The following is a 23,297-nucleotide window of genomic DNA, read 5'->3' on the forward strand; positions in this document are numbered from 1 at the left end:
AATTCATGAGACATATACTACCCCCCGCGATTGGAGCGGAGGGTGCCCATAGTACATTTTGAGATATTTTCCTCCATAGCCAGAAATTGTTTGAAGCACATAAAAACTTTGGACTTTGCTTTAAGCGGAAATACCCATGCATGCCTGGAGTAATCATCTATGAAAGTCACAAAGTAAAGGTAATTGCCCAAGGACGGAGTTTGCATGGGCCCACAAACATCACTATGCACAAGCTGCAACATGCATGTGGCCCGAACTGAACCATCCTTTGGAAACTTAGAATGCTGCATCTTACCCAAAATACAGCCTTCACAAACATGTTTGATAGGTGCTTCAAGAGGCGGCAAAGAAGCAACCATATCAGATTTCTGCAAACACAGCAAACTGGCAAAATTTAGATGACCAAAACGTGCATGCAAAAGTTTTGCATCCGAAAGAGCCCTTGAATCTGCAACTGCATTTGCAAAATTTTGTCCACACTTGTCATACAAAGTGAGCTTATACAGCCCACGTCACAAAAGCCCAGATGCAACAATTTTATCACCAAAACTGAGATCATGAATTGTACATATGTCATCCACAAATTTGACTACAAGTCCAAGTCTAGCAAGTTCAGATACAGACAAAAGATTCTTCTTGATCCCAGGTACATAAAGTGCATCAACAAGTGTAAAAGAACTGCCATTAGCAGCAGTAAGCACAATCTTTCCAACTCCCTGAACTGGATAAGAGGCATTGTTGACACAAGTGACATAATTCCATGAGGAACAGACTCGAGAGAGGTAAACAATTCACGATGTGAGGTAATGTGCTTTGTAGCACCACTATCAAAATACCACACATGTGAATCTACAACAACTGACAAGCATGCATGATGGACAACAGGATTGTAAGTGCACTCTACGCTAAAAGCCCATTTTGCATCAACATCAGCATCACAGTCTCCATTCACAGAAGACTCAACAATGGCTGCAGTTGTAGTGGAACTAGCATTTGTAGTGGAACCACCCTCTTTCTTCTTAGCCTCTTTGGCCTTCAACTTAGGACACTTCTTGATCAAGTGATCATTAGCTTTACAATAATGTCAACCCATCTTCCTTTTGCCCTTATCACCAGAATTGCCAGATAAAGTGCTACCAGCGGAAGCATTAGGAACAGAAGTTTTGCCACTTGCAGCAGAACCATAAGAAGTGGCTGCATTGCTATTACCACCCTTTATTTGAGAAGCAATAAAAGCCTATTCAACTACACGCTATCTAGTCCTGTTTTTTTTGGAAAGTGACTCTTGCAACAACAATGTGCATAATGCATCAAAATTGACAACCTCTAGAATTCCTTGGGTCATAAGTCTCCAAGTACTAGCAAAAGTATGGTAAGAATCTGGTAAGGCATCAAGAACAGTCTGCACAAGGGAACTGTCTAAAATGATGTGAGGAACAATGGTGCGCTTCACAGACAACACAATCAATGCATGAGCCTGCGCATCCTTTACATCCCAACGAGCTTGTTCTACCATAGGAAAAACAACTCTAATAGCAGCAATCCTTGCAGCAAGACCTGCAACATCCTCAACATCGCCTACATCCTCAGAACGAGGACGTACATCAATGCCCTGCACAATATTCCAAACACCCTTTGACACAAGAACGTGTTGCATCATATAAGCCCACATAGGGTAATTGTCCCCATCCAACCTGTCCTTAGCAGCAAACATCTTGAAGATATCTGTGTTGTTGTCAGCCATGGTTAATGCTGCACCTGATGTGAAAACTACCCAAAAATTAGGAGAAACGGAGCGGGAACAACACGTGCTATATAGCACAAACCGTAGAAGACTGTAAGGCACCTGTTATGTTGAAATTGGCACTGACAGAAATTCTGCACAAAATGACGAAATTGCCTATGCAGACCCACCGGTAGTGGAAACGGAGGCCGAAATGAGCCCGAATCAGAAATCTGAGTAGATTAAGCTCTACGAGTACTCCCAAAATATTTTTCAACCTACGAACGCTCACCAAACCTCACTGTAATCTGAGAAAGTGAGCAGACGTGTGCTGGAGCAGCTGGCGACTAAGCCCGGGAGGACGTAACCTGCTCTGATACCAATTGTTGGAATTAGGGTTGCAGAGAAACTCACACAGCTTGGAGAAGATGAAGGAAGCTCAAGGCACACAATAGAGAGTGTGTTACTTAGTGTGCTATGGAAAGATAGATAGCCCTAGAGTGATGGGGGTATGTACAATGCTCGAGGGGAAAAACCTCCTATAGAGGGAAAAAATGCCCCGGCGGTCCTAGTGTGTTCACACACATCACTACCACATGTATATGGTGACAACCCCTAATTATGCCAAGGGCTTACACCCCACAATGGCATTATCTGAGCTCTTATTCAAGTGGGGCCATACCATTTAGCAATAACATGTTGTATCTGGCACTGGCTATGCCTAGGACCACACCTATGAACTTTGGACCACCACGTGGTACACCACCATACAAGGGATGGGACCCGAGGGCCACGCGTATGCCAAGGCCAAGGCCAACTCCCATCCCACATGTAGTTCCAAGAGTGTGTGCATCTGCAGCCACTATACCTGCTTATGTAGGAGATTTAGCAGCATTTGCTCAAACCATTAATCGATCTATTGTTGAGAATATGCGTAACATGCCTGATAGAGAGCCTAGAAGTAAGGATGTACAAATAGCCAAGATCACACAAAAAATTAGTGGAGACGGGCATGTGAGAAAGCATATCGAAGTGCTTGAACAAATATGCGATTCTCTAGGAGAACACAATGACCTGCATAAGAGTAATTCTTTAAGCCTAACCCTAAGTGGGAAGGCTCGGGATTGGTATGGAACCCTAAGGGTGGAAGAAAAAACGATTTACCCTACTCTTAGGAGAGTGTTATTGAAAGAATACATATGAGAGGGAGTGCTTTGGGATATAGCCTCTCAGCTCCAGAAAGCCAAACGAGAGGAAGGAGAGTCAGTGAGAGACTTTATTAGTCACTTGAAGCATTTGAATTCTCATTGTAATCCAAATGAGCACTTCAATAATAATCAATTGCTTGATAGATTCATTAGGGGACTATGACATGAGGATATCTACAATGGCCTAGTCATTAGAGGTATTACCTTGGGAAGCAGTCACCACCAATGCGATCCAATTGGAGGATAATTTAATGATCTAAGGAGAAAGAGTGCCTGTTGAGCCTAAATCTACTAGCTCGTAGGCATCAGGGCATCAGCCAATGACCCCAAAGCCTATTGCTAAGGAGCCAAAGATATCTGCGATGACTTTAGCAGATCTCACCAAGGCCATTCAAGAGAGTCTTAGAAACAATCGTGTTCCGCAAAACAGTCATATGTATCCAAGAAGGGAGCAATAATGATGCTCAATATGCTATGGTCCGCATAGTACCAGTGAATGCCCTACTTTTAGAGTAAAATTCAATGGGAATTGCAATGCCTGTGGGAGGTATGGTTATCAAGCTAAGGATTGCATAGTATTTAAGCACGTGATGGCCAATAGACCAACCTTAGCATGGACAAACACACCTCAAGGTCCTGCATTGATGCCGGGACCACCTCTTGAACAAACATCACAACACATGGTCCCTAGGGCCCAAAATGTTGTTGAAACAACACCCTTACCACCTCCAGTGCTAGGACCGCACACCACCACATCCGAGAACCACTTCTGTGAATCAAGTGGATTGTGAGTCATCTATTGCTTGTTTGGAAGACTGTGAGGAAGATATAGACACTAATATTGCCTATGGGATTGATGCGCTTGAAGAAAGTCCACAATACTACATGGAGGACTATCGGGGACAAGTCAAACCTATCTATCAAGTAGCCGCTCTTGCTGCAAGAGGTCAAAATATCAATTACACTACCAAGAGACCACCCCTTCAATGCTATGAGTGCGGAGATCCACATCGTGTGGCCATGTATCCTATTAGGCTACAAAAGAATGCAACACTAATGCAAACCAATCAAGGAGCACATTACAATGCCAATACTCATGTGTAATCGATGTGGCATAGATCATTTGATTGCCCAATATCCGAATAATCGAAATGCCCCGAAGATCACGCCATTAAAATTGATTAAGGTTATCGAGGAGCCATCACAAAGTACACTTGTGGTACTAGTAAACGTACTCACACGATCAATGCTCTAAAAACAAAATTATATTCTTGAAGAAAGAGACACGACATCAATTGTTGAATCTTAGAAGAAGAAGAAAACACAAAGGAAGAGATCGCAAAAAGCAGCGAAGTTAGACCCCAGTCCAAAGACCAACATAGGGACTGGTGATGACCCCGTATATATGAACGACACTTAAGAGGATTTTGATTCAGGTGAAACCATGGAGACCAAAATGACCACTAAGAAAGAAACCCCCAAGGAAGATCGTAATGAACCACAATGGGCAGGATCCAAGAAGAAGATAGGAACTTATCTAAACCCTATAGAGGAGATCGAGCGAGTCAAGCAATTAAGGATTTTGGTAGAAGATACCCAAAGGGATCTAGAACCAGCACCTAGGGAGATGCAAATTATAGACACATTGTTCTCTACACAAAAACAACCTCACAAAGTCCATAGACCCCTAGCCATACCTAGTGTCATCCAAGAAGAAAGTGACTTAAAGTCATGGGAAAGTGGGTGTACTCACTTATTGTTAGAAAGAATGTTTATAGAGGGACTACCTGATCCTACCAAAGAGATGGAGATTCCATCTTCCCCACGTCAAGGGACTGAAGCCCAAAAGGTACCGTTAAATATTGCCAAATTGATGGATTTCATGGCTTCGGAAGTTAGAACCACCATCATGTCCAAACTATATGGAGACCCTGAGCTATTCTCAGCTCTTCGAGCTTTCCCCAATGGAGAATTAAAGGTCGGGCTACCACAATTTGTACAGATGGATGGAACTAGGGAGATGCCAATAAAGGAGCAACACTTAGATCCACAACCCAACCTAGATGAGAACCCTGTTGTAGAAATACGTGTTAACAAGTTGGGACAATACTTCGAGGGCGATGAATCCAATGCAACCATACCAATCACTACTAAGGGATTAATTGTGAAGGGAATCCTTGATGGTGGCGTTGAGGTTAGAATTGTGACTAAAAATTTCTGGGAAACTATGGGAAGACCTCACCTTGGGACCACAATCATAGTAGTAAAGATGGCGAATGGGTCTATTTGTTAAACCTATTGGGATGCTAGAAGATCTCAAGATCAAGGTCTTGGGACATAAAATAAGAAATACCTTCATTGTTATGGATTTCTCCAAGCACACTATGTCATCTAAGATGATCTTAGGACGTCCTTTGCATGAGGGAAGCAAAAATGCTGCATGACTGGTCTAAAAACCATGTCTACTTGCAGTTCCAAGATTCTATCATTCGAGTGGATCTTGTAACTGGTCGATCACATCCTCTAGGAAACAGGTTTATAATTGATCATAGATCTAACACCACAATTCACTCGGCCCCATTGCAGTATTGTTACACATGTAAAGTGGACGCTGATGTTGGGGAAGATTCTCCTTATATGGATGTACTACCTGACATGACTGAGTCGGACAATGTGGATTGGGTCCACTTAGCAGCAACCATAGAGACTTGGGGAAACAGGGGGACGACCTGGGTAACACTTGAGAGGGATGAGATGCCACCACTCGTACCCCTTAAATATACTAGAAGCAATACATATAGCTTCTGATGACCTACAAGATGAAGGTTTGACTGGCATTGGAACCAGTAGCATCTCACAAGACTATAGCCCACACGATTTTGGGTCACAATCATCAATTGAAATTGACTATGAGGAAAAATAATCCGAGTTAAATCTTAGTGAAAATGTGGGGACAAACCATTTAGGGCCCAGTTGTACCCTAGATGACAATCTATCCAAGGGAGCAAAAGACAGAAGTAGCGATTCATCTAACGACTCTTCACTAGAGATTGGCCCTAATAAAACATTAGACAAGAAGAGTAAGAGATATAAGAGGCGACGATATCGAGCAAATGTGCGTGCTAGAATAAATGAAAAGAAATCTACCGCAAAAAGGCTTAATTATATAGGGGCATGTGATGCTCATTGGAAGTTGGTAGATAACTGGGGTGAATACCTTCAAAGCGTTATGTGGTGTAGTCCACAACCCATTGACATCGCACAACTAGAGGCTATAGAGAAGCCAAAGTTGACCCGTACCGTAAGGAGACGACAAAATCAAGAGTTAGCTCAACAACAAAAGGAATCAAAAGTGAAATCACAGTCCACAGAACAACAGGACCCCACAGACTTACATCCTGCCAACTAAAAATTTCAAATCCTACACCACAGAGGAGCGTAAGGTTGTGTATACAAAGGCTCAAAGAAAACCTATCGATGGAAGCAATGGAGTCTATGATGGTCCAACAATAGTCAAGGAGATAGAGTTAGCCGACATGTACTTAAAGAACTTCTCAAGGAATTCAAGGACATATTTCCTTAGACATATCATGATAAGAAAGGTGTTCCACCTTCCGTGGTGCAACACACAATCCCCATGAATAGCATGGCTAAACTAGTTCAGCAACGACCCTACCCAATGAATCCTAAATATGCAAAGATCGTTCAAGAAGAGATTGAAAAGCTTGTGAGATGCGAATTCATATACCCTATTGAGCACTCAGAATGGGTTTCTCCAATAGTGATTGTGCCAAAAATGAATGGGAAACTCAAAGTGTGCGTGGATCTCAAGAAGGTCAATGCCGCCACTAGGAGGGACCATTATCCCTTGCCATATTCAGAACATGTGCTTGAAAGAGTTTCAAGAAAGGAAGCTTATAGCTTTTTAGATGGGTACTCTAGATACAATCAAATTACAATTGCACTAGAGGACCAAGCTAAAACGACTTTTATAACCGAATTTGGAGTGTTCGCATTTTGTGTTATGGCGTTTGGCTTAACCAATGGCCGTGCTACCTTTCAAAGATTAATAAACGCTGCTTTTAGAGAATATTTGAGCGAGTTTTGTGAAGCTTTCTTAGATGACCTTTGTGTTTACTCCTCTTGGAAAGAATATCTATCATGCTTACGAAAAGTGTTTGAGAAGTGCAAATTGTATCGCATCTCCTTAAACCCTTTCAAATGCCAATTTTGGGTTAAACATGGAGTCATTTTAGGGCATAGAGTGTCCAAAAATGGGATTTCCACAGATGAGAGCAAAATTAAAGCCATTGCTGAATTGGGTAGACGCCAATGAGAGGCTAATCTGGGAATCATGAAAGAGTTTTTTGAAGACACTGATGATGATTCATTGGAATCTGAGCAGCCTCTACAATATTCAATTGAACTAAATAGCCTCTATGGGAGAGTACTATATAGCGCATTATTGGATACAAGAGCTCAACATAATTTGTTATCCTATGGAGTTTAGTGTCAGCTATGAAAACCACCCCTATCCACAAGCACCATCCAAGGCAAGGGTGTTAATAAGAAGAAGACCATTATTTTTGGAATCCTACACACTCATGTTATTTATGACAATAGAACCGTGGTTCAAAGGTTTTTGGTCATGCGTGTTGGTACTGTGGAGGGTAATATATACCTGGGACACAAATGGATGTCTACAGTCAAATGTAATATTGATTGGGAGACTGGGAGTATCACGATGTAGAAACCAACTCATGGCCCTATGGCTCAAGGAATAACACCTGAAATCTCACCTCTTCATAACACAAAAAACAACAAAATATTGCCAATCAAAAAAGTCACAACATCCTTGCCAGTAGCACAACCCTCTAAAGCTTCAACTTCCATGGCTACGACAGGTAGTGCCACATCAATGGCTCCATGTGATCTGACCAAGGGTACATATCAATGGGTCCCCAAGGTATCGTTATCGGATCCCCCTATGGTTCAAGTTAATTCACAAAGGAAACCTCGAAGGAAGGCATCCACTCAAGTTAAGAAGGTGAAAACCAAATCATGTTGGATTCCCATTAGAAGCCCAAGGCTATTATGATGGAAATGATCGAATTTGGGTACTTAAACATAAATCGTGTCCTTCCCTATCCACTACGAAACCATGTGAGTCAAACCTTGTGATTCCAAAGCCGATGGAAGACCATGGGAAGGGAAATATCACAGAATGCTACACGCCTATTCCAGAGCTATTTTGGGTTCCAAGGCAAAACCAATCTATTCGGCTTAGCTCAGGAAAGCGGTAGTTCCATGAAGCTTCTAGCTCCTCATGTAATGCATCCATAGAGGTAAAAACTTCTACACAACCTTCACCTACCATAGGCAGCCTCCATGAAGCTACAAAAGATTTGACACCTCCCATTGTTCAATTATTACCTGATGCACTACTTCAAGTTCGTTCATGGAGAGTACCTTACCACCCTTGCAACTCGATGAGGCACCCAAGGTAATAGAGAAATATTGGCTACAATCCTCACCTATTACCAATTGGAATAACTGGTTCCAAAACGTGATGACATCCTTTTAAAGTATGATCTACCCAAGGAAGGGGGGAGTCTTCATTCACGTCAGCCTATTGAATTATTTCCCTCTTACCCTTCTTTTCCAAACCCTTGAGCTTTTCGATTTAGGGATTGTATATATATAGATATATAGTAACTAACCACCCTAGTTTAAAAAAAAAAGAAGAAGTAAAGAGCAAGAGCAATTAGCAAACGAGTGTACACAATACTAGTCAAAATCATTGACCCAGACCTACACATGTCACAGCAGGTACACTGAAACAGAAACCTATGTCATCAAACACCTAACCATCCTCTATTTGTGTTCACAGATATGGATGATTCTTATGAATATTCTTTTTACCTGTCCCAAGTAATGCATTTGAGTTATCCTCATATTTCCTCCAAATGGGATTCGGTTGAAACACTCGCTTGTGAGAGAAATGTTGAGGAGTTAGAGTGGTTGGTCCGCCTCTTGACTATGATGGATCCCTATTATATCAAAGAAGTTGGCCGAATTTGCCAAGGTTTACCCTTTTGCCCATGCTGAGTATGCACGCCTCATGACATTCCTAATACTATTCTACACGGAAGAGGACGAGGACGATAATGGTGATTGGACAGATGAAACACACGGCCTTATTGAAGAGGATTACACCTACCTTGATGATGAGGATGGCGGTTTAGCCTTAGAGCTACTGACCGAGCTCTCCAACCTCCACTTACTTTGAGCCTCATCACTCAAGTGATGGAGGGTAGGTAGGATTACAACCATAGGAGTGTTCCTGTTTTAGAGTTTATTATTAGCAAAGTTCTTTTTTGCCACTTATGTGCCTCTGGAAGGTGGATGCTTGGTGGTGACTATTGTGCAGTTTGTGACTACATAAGGATGCCTTTGAAGGACAACGACAATGGATATTTACATGTTACAACGGATATTCTCCATTATATCAGGTGTACTACTTCCTTTTATCTATGCTTTCCATAGTTACATGTTTGAATCTTGTCATTTGAGTTTCTAACAATGCATAAAATTTATGAAGTTGTGACATTGCCAATTTAGATGCTGTAATTTAATTAATGAATTTAATTCCTAAATAGTCTATTACTTGTAGTAGCTTTAGTAATGTTTTAGGCTATGAGGATATAGTTCTCTCTATTTTATTCTACCTAAGTGTGACTTGTGTTGTGGAAGTCCATGTGTTAAGATGGTGTTTGAGAATTGAGTCTCTTGACTAGTTTATGCTCAAGTTGGTATTTGAGACCTCGAGTCCCCCAGCTACTTATAGCAACTATGAGAAGAACAACAACAACAAAAAAATAAAGAGAAAAGAGAAAGCAAATAGCACAAAATTCCTTGTATTTTATGTTAATCACACTTAAGCGGTATAAGTGACAAGATTACTAGTCTTTAGGCCCCGACGAGCATTCCTAGGGTTAACTACTCTTTAATCCACTACTTACTTTAGCCCCAGCTCTTGTGTACTTCTCTTAGAGTCAACCTAATAGACCTTAACTCAATTGCATTTTATTAAGGTAATACGCTTGTTCTAGTTGGCAATGTTACAATTCATGATTTTTTTTTTTGCATTTCCTAGAATATCATGTATGCATCTCACTTATTGCACGTATGCACATGCTGCCTTTGAGCTTTCAAAATGTTGTTTTTCTTCTGCTACTACAGGTACTCCTATCATGGATCCCGATGGTGCACTGTTATATTCCAAGGACAAAATCTACATGAGGAAGGGGGGCATGTTAACCACCGGCGTCCACTTCTAGTAGTCATGGTCGGGGCTTGTCAGTTCAATAGGAAAAGGGTAAGAGTGATCGCCGATGAGAGGCGCACTCTAACTGGAACATTCAAGGGTTAGTTTGGCTAAGCATGGACGCCCAAGTGTGAATGGGCTCACCTAAGACTAAAAATCACGGATTCTCTGTGCAATTGAAGAGTGCTCTTGCTCCATCTCCATCTTCTTCTTTATCTCCTTGTGTGTGTGTGTGCGAGAGAGAGAGAAAGAGAGAGAGAGAGAGAGAGAGAGAGAGAGAGAGAGAGAGAGAGAGAGAGAGAGAGAGAGAGAGAGAGAGAGAGAGAGAGCATTACAACGGCACGGCGGTAGCGAGGTGGTTGAGCACAGCACGGTGGTAGCTCCCTCTTTTTCGCGGCAAGGAATCCTCCACGAAGGTGAGCGTAGGGCGGTGAGTGACACACCCTTGCTCTCTTGAGCTTGCTAATTAATTTGGTTGTGTGCTTGCATCCATTTGTGGCTTGCACACAGTGTACGGCAAGTCCCTTGCTTTAACACGTGCGACAGAAGCGCACACTTGGACTTGAAAAATTTGATGCTTGACTTCCCATCTTCTTCTCTTCTTTTGAATCAATGCCTTTCATGTATGCTAATGACTTTGATAGTTGTCTTTGTCCATAGTTGCATCTAGCTTTATCGAGGATTCTTGAGCATCTTGACATTCTTCATCTAAGCACCTTTTGCGTGATGTAACTTTGTTGATACCATGGACATGCTTTTTGGCAAAGCATTCTTTGGCACAAGAACATATAAATTTCTTGAAAGCTTTCCATTTAGTTTTCAATGGTGCATCATATTGAAGCTTTGTCATCCATAATTTTTGCTCAACCATTTTAATATATATCGGTGCTTTTTTGAAATTCATGCAAAGTGATAACTTTTCTTCCCTTTGACTGAGGTTCATGCTTAGTTGTTTCTCCACAGGCAAGGTCAATACATAAGGTTCAATGGTTTGATTTCATGGTCCATTGGTCAAGCATAAAACTCTTTATGCGATACATGATGGCTTGAGAGAGTAGCATATAGTCAATCACACTATCCCCATTATGTGTTCTACATGTAAATCCATCGGTTTCACTTCACAAAGATACACCATTGACAATGAGCATACCCGTGCTACTACACATGTGTAAAAGTAACTTTTCATAGTGATTTGGCTCTTTCTCATCCATTGAAGTATGATTATACAAGTGAACTTCCTCCAACTCCCTTGAAATATATGTTGCAATGTTTTTGTGCAAGCATTTATATCCCCAGAGACAATAACATCACCTTTGCCTTTAAAATAAGCAAGCGTTCCTCTAAATCAACAAAGGGATTATCTCTATCCATGCAAGCATAAAAGGGGGAATCATGATGAGAAATGTAGCAACCGTCTATGATAATGGGTGCTCTTTTTGGTGTCATAATTTTCAGCCATACATAATGTTTGTGCTTGCCATCTTCCACGATTGGTAAAAAATCTTCCAGTCTTTTGTTAACTATACGTGCTACTTCTCCTTTCCCTCTTCGTTGCTTGAGATTATTTGAACACATCAATGAATGTATATTATAGTCTTCCAACCCACTAATCCTTTAGGTTTCATGCTCCCAAGTTTCAATAAGAAGTACAATATTGGCTTTGCTTGTTAGTTCATCTATGCGAACCCTCGCATTCCATGGGTATCCATTGCAATTCCAAAAGCATATTTCCAATTGTAGCTTGGACTCATAGGTTGAACATTCCTATTTGAGAGAGAGAGAGAGAGAGAGAGAGAGAGAGAGAGAGAGAGAGAGAGAGAGAGAGAGAGAGAGAGAGAGAGAGATTTTATTATCGTCCTCGGAGGGCAAATATGACATATGGGACCAAAGTTACATGTGATGTAGTATGTGTGTGGATAATAAGTGACTCTCGATGCTCCAAAATTGTGGTTATGAGAGTCACAATGGAGAGCCCACATTGTGGTTGGGAGAGGAAAGTGTGTAGGTCTAATTCATGGCTAAAAATGTGAGGGAATAAGTTTGGATGTGACCAAAATATGAGCACTCTAGTAGTGTGTGGTACTCAAACTCTCGAACTTGCATTGAGCATAATGTGCACAAGCAATTTGACTCTTCTCCATTGTCCCAATGCCCTGTCTTGCATCAAAGAGAGTGGGACCTAAGTTGAATGGCTGTGATAGTGTGTATTGCTGACAAGGGGATAGATTCAAGCATGTAAGGGTGAGTATGGTTTCCTCTTTCACCAAAGAACATGGTTCTGTAATTGGGGTCAATATAGGTGGTGTAATGTATGAAGCATGACCCATCAGATTTCTCCCAAGCCGTAATACATTTGTGTTGTAGAAAAGCTTCATTCACTTGGGAGTCTGTTGAGGCATCATGTAGCAAATGTAATACATCTCATCTCTCAAACCACTTCTTTATGTCTTGCATCCATCCCATGCTCAAGATCTTTCTGTTATGCCTCTTTTAAACCTTTTCAGCTTGCTTGCCATGCAATTGTAGGAAGTTGATGTGAGGGGTTTTCATTCACTTTATCACGTAATCCACAACCCTTTCCATGCCCATAACCTCAATTGGAAGAGAACTCGACTGACTCAAAAAGTAAGTGAAGACACAACACCATATATGCTTTTGGGAATGTTTGTAAGAAAATGATTTTGGACATTCTCAAACTCTTAAGATCCAAGTAGACTTTGAGATGCTTCCAATCCACACTTCAACTCCATAAAGAAGAACCAGTGTCACTAATGTGTCAAAAAGGTACTTCTTGAGAACCCAACACTTGATGTTTCCTACATTACACATGTTCTCAAATTCATAGTTCACTCCCTTTCCCACTTCCAAACAAAATCTCTCAACAACTTCAAGTGTCTCATTGTTGTACACACTGCATGGCTTCTCCTTATGGTTGGTTTTCACAAGCATAACATTTGTTTTGGATTCATTCACAATCAGCCCACTATGCAAGCAAAATTTCTCAAGGACAACCATAAGATTTTGTGCATCCTCTAAAGTGTGTGCTAGAAGCACTACATTATCTGCATGTAAAGGCTGATTGGGTGCCGGGTGCTGCCCATCTCTAACTTCTACCTTATTCTTATTGTGAGGTCTTCAACTCCACCGACACCCAAGTGGGATGCGATCCTTGACAAGTCTCTAGGTCTAATAGAAGTCAAAGTCTCTAAACAAGAAAAATCTAGGGGATAGACCTTTACCATTGACAATGGCTTGGGTCTATAGCCCTAGACGAAGACCTAGTCCTATCTCGTAGTGGAAGCGAGACAAATTTTTTGAAAATTCTAAAACTATTCAGCCCTATAACTTCCACAATTTGGGCTAAGGTATCCTTAACCAACGCTTTTCCCCCCCTAACATATGTGAGGGCACAGTTGCTAGTGGACTTATTTACTAAGTGGAGAAGTTTTCTAGACGTTTTTAGTGCACGAGAATGGATAGTTACCTGACTAACCAGGTCTACCCGTCCTTGATTGACAAGCTTAGTCAATCCCCACTTACCACCCCGCACTCACACATGATAATTTGTTAATTAATTACTACCACGTTCTTATCACAATTAAAATAATGATTTCTTTTATCCTTCATAATAGAGTTTCATTAAAACGGCCCTTGGAAGCAGTATTGAAAACATTCTTTTAGCAAACAGACATCTTTAGACTTAAGACAAGGTACTGTCAATCTGAAGTAACTCTAACCAGTACTGGCTTGTCTCAAGAACACCTATACATGGGTGAAAAAATGGCACCCATTCCTTATTTATAAAAATCAGGGTGGAAAAGACATCACCCAAAGTCCGGGCGCCCATACGCCAACCAGTTGCCCATACAACCGGGGGGTTCCTCTAAGATAAAAACGATATCCTAAGTAGTATCCACAAACATAGACATGCATGTGGTAAAGACTCCATGTACACGGAGGTAACCGACTCATCCATGGCTGACTCGCCATCACTACTCATCACCTGGAGTGAAATATTCCAAGGAATCAGAGGTGTCTTGAGACAAGCTGTCTTAAGGATGATCAAACATTCTTTCCTACGTCAACCAGTCTTAGCCCAAATGATTCTTTCCTAATTACAAACAATGCTCGTTGGTTGAAGCTACCTTCCGTTTTTGGCCAATTATTCCTTTTCTGATTCTTACTTACTCCTTATGTATGCAATGTTAACTTTTAAAAGAACTTAAACTATTTAAAGACTGAATTGAATAAATGAAAACCAACCTCAACCTTAGTCAATCCTTACTTACCACCCCGCACTCACACATGATAATTTTTCAATTAATTACTACCATGTTCTTATCACAATTAAAATAATGATTCCTTTTATCCTTCATAACAGAGTTTCATTAAAACGGCCCTTGGAAGCAGTATTGAAAACATTCTTTTTGCAAACAAACATCTTTAGACTTAAGACAAGGTACTGTCAATCTGAAGTAACTCTGACCAGTATTGGCTTGTCTCAAGAACACCTATACAAGGGTGAAAAAACAGCACACATTCCTTATTTATAAAAACCGAGTGGAAAAGACATCACCCAAAGTCCGGGAGCCCATACGCCAACCAGTTGCCCATACAACCGGGCAGTTCCTCTAGGATAAAAATGATATCCTAAGTAGTATCCACAAACATAGATATGCATGGGGTGAAGACTCCACGTACACACGGAGGTAACCGAATCATCCATGGCTGACTTGCCATCATTACTCATCACCTGGAGTAAAATATTCCAAGGAATCAGAGGTGTCTTGAGACAAGTTGTCTTAAGGATGATCAAACATTCTTTTCTAGGTCAGCCAGTCTTGGCCCAAACAATTCTTTCCTAATTACAAACAATGCTCGTTGATTGAAGTTACCTTCCATTTTCGGCCAACTATTCCTTTTCTGATTCTTACTTACTCTTTACGTATGCAATGTTAACTTATAAAAGAACTTAAACTATTTAAAGACTTAATTGAATAAATGGAAACCAACTTGGGACTGATCAGCCATCTGCTGCTGCTATGCTGGTGCCTGAAGACTCTCCTCCGTAGGCCTACTAGTAGGCCCAACCTCATGGTCATGGGACACCCTAGTCCTTTTGTGCGTTGTATCTTCCTCATCAGAGTGAGGATTTCCTCAGGTCCTCTTTGGAGCCACCGTGGTAGCCTTATAAAAGGACACTTAATCGAATAGAGGATTAATTGAATAATCTCTCTTATTTCTTTTACCCAAAAATATGGATTTTTGGACTAAGTAAATAACTTCGATAAATATCTGGGTGAGATAATTTTTTCTCAACTTCCTAGTAGTATTATTGTGCTCCCATAATTATCCGTAATTATCGGAGCTATTTTACTAATTTCCCTATTTAAATTCTCTTCAAAAATATCCTAATTTGGCCTTAGTAATTTATGAATTACTTATCTGCTTGTGGGATATTTATCCTAGGTGGTTTTTGATGTATTATAACCTTGGTAATTATCTTGATAACTTAAAAATTGATTTACTAATTTCTCTTCTCAATTTATAGCCAAAATCATACAATATAAGCTAAAATAATTAGCTAAACTGATTATCTATGCTTAAGATAATTATTCCAACTTCTTGATGTTTTTTTCATCTTTGGTAATTATTATGTAATTATATAAATTAATTTACTATTTTTCCTTTCCAATTTACAATCAAAATCCAAAAATATTAGCTAATATAATTAGCTAAACTAATTATCTATGAATGACCTATTTATCTCAAGTTTCTAACAATGACTTCTACCTTAAATAATTACTATATAATTGTATAAGTAATTTAGCTAATTTTCACCTTCAATTTATGCTCGAAATAGACAATTTTAGCTAAAGTAATTAGCTAAACTAATTTTTTGTACTTAAGATAATTATCTTGACTTTCTAATGTTGTTTTCCATCTTTGGTAATTACTTATGTAATTACTATGTAATTACATAAGTTGGTTTATGATTTCCCTTTTCAATTTATAGTCAAAATTAGATAATATTAGCTAATATAATTAGCTAAACTTATTATTTGTGCATGACCTATTTATATTGGGTTTTAATCAATGATTTCTACCTTTGATAATTATTTTATCATTATTTGAGTAATTTAGTTAATTTCCCCCTTCAATTTATGCTCAAAAACATACAATTTTAGCTAAAGTAATTAGCTAAACTAATTATTTGTACTTAAGACAATTATCCTAGCTTTTTAATGTTGTTTTTCATCTCTGGTTATTACTATGTAATTATATAAATTGGTTTATTGATTTCCATTTCCAATTTACAGTCAAAATTAGTAAAATTTGCTGATATAATTAGCTAAACTAATTATCTATGCATGAACTATTTATCTTGAGTTTGTAATAGTGATTTCTAACATCTAATAATTAGTATATAATTATCTAAGTAACTTAGCTAATTTCCCCCTTCAATTTATAGCTAAAATTAGTCTAATCTGACCTAGATAAATAGCTATATTGCTTTTCTAACCTTAAGATAATTATCACGGCTTCTTTAGCATGTAAAACAACTTTCATAAATAGCACATAATTATCTAACAAAATTTACAAATTTTCCCTTTGATTTTTGGCTAAAAATAGCTAATTTCAGCTTAATTAAATATTTAGATTAATTATGTGTAAATTGATTGTTTCCCTCAGATGCAACAAGTCAATTTTTGCTATTATCTGACCCTCTTCATGATTAAATTTGAAAATATTTGCAATTATCTATAAATATCTAGGGCTTTTATGATAAAAGTCTTTTATAGTAATGATTACCAAAACCTTACAATTTATTTGATTAATTTAATTAACAGATAAACTTCATGTGGCCATAACTATGCCAATTTTTGGCGGAATTCAGTTCTGAAAATTTCTAGCCATAGTAAAGTCATGATTACGGTTCCAAAAATACCAATATTTGCCATGGTTGGACAATTCTACATTGCTTTTTTAACAAACAGATCAAATGGATTAGGCTTTATATAATTTTAAGGTTTCAAGAACTGGAAAACTTACACTTATAATACTAAAGCAATAAGGAGCAGTGGTGTATTATCCACTATAGCTCCATCCACATAGAGCAATAAGGAGCAGTGGTGTATTATCCACTATAGCTCCATCCACATAGAGCGTACTCTCTTGCACCAACACTCCTGCACACCCGCATGTGCATGCATCCGCTCTGCCTCACAAGTGGTATCAAAGCACGGCGGCTCTTCCGACGGCGACGCGTGCACAAGCACTCGTCCTTGAGCTAAGACTTAAAGTCTTACAACAGTGGAGATTTTTTGAGTTCTGTGTAGTAGCTGGATTCTCTGTAGGAAGGGAGTTTCAAATGTGGTGAAGGTTTGACAGTCTACACGAAAGCAGATCTTTGAAGCAAATTAGCATTGCGGTTGATTTTTGCAATGCTGAGATGCTTTGCACATAGCACTAGAGTAGCAATGCAAGGAGCTTCGGCAACATTGTGATATAGAAAATCACAACATTGTGTTAATTTCTAACGCTACGGTCTCTTAGCACAAAGCACTAGCAAGAGCAATTTTTGAGCATAGCGCTACTGGAGCAACGGAGGTAGCGTTTAAATTTATAAACGCTAAGGCAGCTTTTGAAGAATAGCGCTACAGAGACAAAAAAGCATATTGTTGGAGTTCTTTGGATATAGCACAAAAGTATTTTGTTGGCCTCTTCAAGAGACAACAGTACAAAGGGTTGAGAGAGAGAGAGAGAGAGAGAGAGAGAGAGAGAGAGAGAGAGAGAGAGAGAGAGAGAAAGAGAGAGACATCAACATCCCATATCCGACTCCAAATATTTGACATCTGTTCTCCGACATCGACACACATAGAGCATGTGTGCACATTTGGCTTCACATTGACTCTACCTTTTGGCATCGTCTCAGTTTTTAGCATCGACTCCACCCGATCTTAGTTTTTCGGCATCGACATTGACTCGATTTGAGGTTTTTGGCATCGACATTGACTCTCATCGACATCAGTTTTGGCATCGACTCTTCTCAACATCTCCGACATTGGCTTTTATGACATCGACTCTTCTCTGACACAGACAAGGTTTTTGGATGTATGCCTTTTGCGGTTTCTTGATGCGCATACACCTATTAATTTTGCCTAAGTCCATGATTCCCACCATGAGCCAGATTTTGCTTGATTAAAGGGACATGGAGAGCAGATCTCTCTGTGGCAAAGGTCTCTCGAGAGATATGATTTCTTCAGAAAACTGCTCGAAGGCGTAGATTCGGCATCGACATTACAGGTGGTGTTAGCGGTGGAGATCCGATCATTGATTGTTTTTTGGTTGAGGCATAGCGTTTTGGATCGACATTACAATTGGAGTTTTATAGCTTTATAGGTTTCTAGATACGCATAGGTACAGCACCTTTCAGGTGATTTTGACAGTCATTTTGGAAGCAATTTTACTATGGATGGTTATGCATGGACAATGCATACCTTTTTCAGCACACACAATGCCATTGAGCTCTTTTAGACCAGATATCCCCGTAGGGATTTTTCTATTGCAGGCAGTAATTTTTTGGCGCCTCTTTGTGGTCGGTTTCTTGTGTACGTTGAGTTGTTGTTACTGCCCATTATACTTTGTTTGGAGCCATTTTTTGGCTATTTTGACAAATTTTCGGGCCGTTTTTGAGACTCTGTCCGGAAGAGCCCTTTCTGAGACTGTGGCTAGTCTCGAGTCTGCTTAACCTTTGGAGGGTTGTTTGTGTGAGGTTTTCTTGAGTTGGGCTGTTCCCGAATGTTGAGGCACTCTTGTTGATACAGGTTGCTGGAGTACCTCTCTTTCGGTATCCTCATCATAGGCCATGTATCTGGACGACTCTTTTGCTTTCCACACCGAGTTGGCGATCACAAGGAAGCTTGTTACGTCAGTTTTATGCCCAATGGTTACTTTGATAAGTTTATGCGTTGATTTTGTGCTATTGGGTTTAAGATTTTGCTCCTCGTACAGAGGTGACTCTGCTGAGATTTTTCCCATGAGTTGACCATATGCATTCTTTCCACGTTTGAGTGCTTGAATCTAGTGATTTTGCTACATTTTGTCTTGAATTTTCGCTCTTGTTCTAGGGAAAACTTTGCCAAAATTATCCCAGCATTTTTGCCATAAATCTTTGGTGATTTTCTCTTGACTTATTGCTGCTAGTAGTGCTTCAAAAAGGGAAGGCTACTATATAAAGAAGTTCTATTGGCACAAAATTTATGATTTGGAAGCAGTGTATGCTTGATGTTTTGGTCAACAAGGACCTGACAGTTCCATTGAAAGAGCATAGAAAGAATGCGTACGCTGATGATTAGTGGGAAGAGCTGGATGCCCGTACTATGGCCACAATTATATTACATCTTGGCGATACCATATTCTTCACGATTATGAACAAGACTACAAGATGAGAGCTTTGGGACTCTCTATGTGCAACTTGGGATGGAAAGACTGCTTCTAGCAAAGTCTTCTTGATGAAGAAACTTATGCATTTGAATATGAAGAAAGGTAGCAATGTTAATGCACTCTTGAATGAGTTCATTAGCACATTTTATTAGCTAACATTAAAAGGGTTGGGTTTTGACGAGCCATTTTCTTGTTATGCTCTTTGCCTTCTTCTTGGGATACCTTTAATACTACGACAAGTAACTCCGTACCAGGTGGTAAACTGAAGTTCAGTGTGATGTTACTCTTGCATTACTCATTGAAGAGACTAGACATCAATCACTCGATACTGGTGGGAATAGAGATGCATATATGGCAAGTGGCCATGATCGCCATTGGCAAAGAGGTGGACATAGTCGCAACCGTGGTCGTTCACAGGATTGTAAGGATCATCACAATTGTAGCAAGAGTAAGGGTCGTGATTTGAGAAATGTAGAATGCTATCATTGCGGTAAGAAAGGCCATTTAAAAAAGATTTCCATGTTTTGCAATGTGAAAAGGGAAAAGCTATTGTGAAGTCTGAAGCTCCAAAGAGCAATGTACTAGGATTGAGGAGATCAATGTTGTTGAATCTCCACCTCCAGAGTTTGTTCTTGATGTGTATCAACAATCATATGTTCTTGTTTTCACTTCCAATTTGAGTTCAGATGCATTATTGGTTTTCAATGAGTGCTATGTGCAAAATTGGATCATTGATTCAGGTTCCAATTTCCATGTTACTCCCCATAGGGAATGGGTCTCCACATATACTCCAATGCACGGTTCAGTCAAGCTTAAATATTCCTATCAACTTGATATATGCGGTATGGGAAATGTCAAGTTATGCATGACAAATGGTACTGAATTTATGCTTGGTGGGGTCAGACATGTTCCTAAACTGACTAAGAGTTTGGTGTCAGTTGGTCAACTTGATGCTCTTGGCTATACTACTGTTTTCGGAAATGGTTCTTAGATGGTGCGTAAAGAAAATTTGGTTGTCATAAAAGGTCACAAATCTGGGTTATTTTAATCTTTATAGGTCTCTTTAGTCAAAGAAAGTTCTATCTATGTATCTGAGTAGCCGTCTACTGAGTTGTGGCATAGCTGACTGGGCCAAATGAGCTAGAAAGGAATGAAAATCATTCAATGTTTGGATTACTTACCTATGTTAAACTATTCTAATTTTAATTTATGTGAGCATTGCATCTATGGCAATAGAGTTCCTTGCCATTACATTGAGAGTTGGGAAACTCTCTATATTTGGTTCATAGCGATTTATGTGGGCCTATGCCACATAAATCTCTACGGGAGCACCGTATTTCCTGACATTCATAGTTGACCCTACTTGGAAGGTGTGGGTCTACCTCTTGAAGGGGAAAGACAAAGTGTTTGCTACATTCAAGAAATTCTTAGTCATGGTTGAGAACTGGTATGGTAGAAAGTTCAAACCTTTTCAAACTAACAATGGTGGAGAGTATGTCTCCACATAGTTTAAGAATTTTCTATAGCAAATGAGGAATTTGGTGACAGTTTACTATGCCATTCACACTTGCTCAAAATGGCATTGCTGAGCATATGAATTGCACAATTCAAGAAAGAGTCACAACCATGTTATCTATGGCAAGTTTACCTCCCGAGTTTTGGGGAGAGGCGGTTATGATAGCGATACATATCATAAATAGATCACCCATTACTCCATTGAATTTCAAGATTCTGCAGGAGATATGGAATGGCAAGAATCCAACTTATGATAGATTACGTGTGTTTGGGTGTGAAGCATTCTCACACATTCTCAAAGAACTTCGCAAGAAGCTAGATCCCAAGTCACACAAGTGCACCTTCATTGGTTATGGTGCAGATGGAGAGATGGTATATCATCTCTGGCACCCAGAATCTAGAAAGGTTATTCATAGCTCACAAAATGAGTCTAAAAATGCATAGACAACCTATTAAAGTGGTCAAATATCAAAAAGTTAGATTTGAGGATGTAGCCTCCACAAATTTGGGAAAACCAACTCAGTCTACTGGTGATGTTCCTACCAATAGTAGTGATCCACAGAGAGCGGAATCTAACAGTCAGGCACTGAGGAGATCTATGCGTGTATCTCGTACCCCTGAGCAGTTTGAGTTAGGATTGGACTATGTGTTAGTCACGGACTGCGATGAGCCCACTTGTTACAAAGAAGCTATTCAGATGGAAGATAGTGTGAAGTAAGACCAAGCTATGCAATCTGAGAATAACTCGATTTTAGCCAATGAAACTTGGGAATTGACAAAGTTACCAGAGGGTAAACAATTATTGCCTTGCAAATGGATGTACAAGAAGAAGTACACAGTAAAAGATCTTGAGCCTAAAGTATAAGGCAAGGTTTGTTGCTAAAGGCTTCAATAATATTTCGACGAGATTTTTTCTCCACTAGTCAAGATGACTACACTATGTCTTGTGCTTGGTTTAGTAGCCAATGAGAACATGGAATTGGTCCAAATGGATGTGAAGACTGCAATTCTTCGTATGGATCTTGAAGAAGATGTCTACATGAAGCAACCAAAAGGTTTTGAGATCAAGCGTGAAAAGCCAACAAGGACATAACTGGTATCTAGACTCAAGAAATATTTGTATGGTCTAAAGCAAGGTTCAAGGAAATGGTACATCAAGTTTGATAAGTACATTCAATTCCAAGGTTATGTAAGGAGCCAAGAGGATCATTGTTTATACACAAGGAGGTTGAACAATGGTTCCCTCATCATTCTCATCTTGTACGTGGATGACATCCTTATAGATGGGAAGTCTAAAGATGAGATTGCACTTCTCAAGGATGGCTTAAGCAAGTAGTTTTCCATGAAAGATTTGGGTTATGCACATCACTTTCTTGGTATGCGTATCAAGAGAGATCGTAAGCATGGAATACTTGAACTATCACAAGAAGAGTATATTCACAAGGTTTTTTGCAACATTTTAACATGCAAGGGGGAAAAGCGTTGGAGTACCCCAATGGATGCTTATGTAAAACTTAGCCCCAAATCGGATGCTAGAAAGGAAAAGATAGAAAAGGTGCCATATTCTTTGGCAGTTGGCAATCTCATGTTCACCATGGTTAGCATGCGACTAGATATTGCATTTGCAGTGGGAGTGGTCCAACAGGTATATGACATATCCGGGTAGAAAGCATTGGGCAGCAGTGAAACATATCTAGAGATACATCAAGGATTCAACCAGCAATGCTTAAGCTTTGGGAACAGTGATGCATCCATAGTTGGATACATTGATTTGGATTATGCGGGTTGTGTGGACACTAGGAGATCCACATCTGGCTACAAGTTCTTGTTTGCTAGAGCGGCAGTCTCTTGGAAAATTACAGTTCTTTTGCCACCATTGAGGCAGTGCTAGCAAGGAACCATCTGTATAAAGTTTTTCAAGATCATTTTTTTAACACCCTCCTCTATGTGAGAATATGAGAAAATATGGGTGGATGCATGGTAAGGTGGCCCCCTTTTTGGTTATATCTATATATCTATATATATATATATATATATATATATATATATATATATATATATATATATATATATATAT

This window comes from Adiantum capillus-veneris, chromosome 29 (assembly GCF_014529385.1).
Source record: "Adiantum capillus-veneris isolate H3 chromosome 29, ASM1452938v2, whole genome shotgun sequence".
In the NCBI taxonomy this organism is placed as follows: domain Eukaryota; kingdom Viridiplantae; phylum Streptophyta; class Polypodiopsida; order Polypodiales; family Pteridaceae; genus Adiantum; species Adiantum capillus-veneris.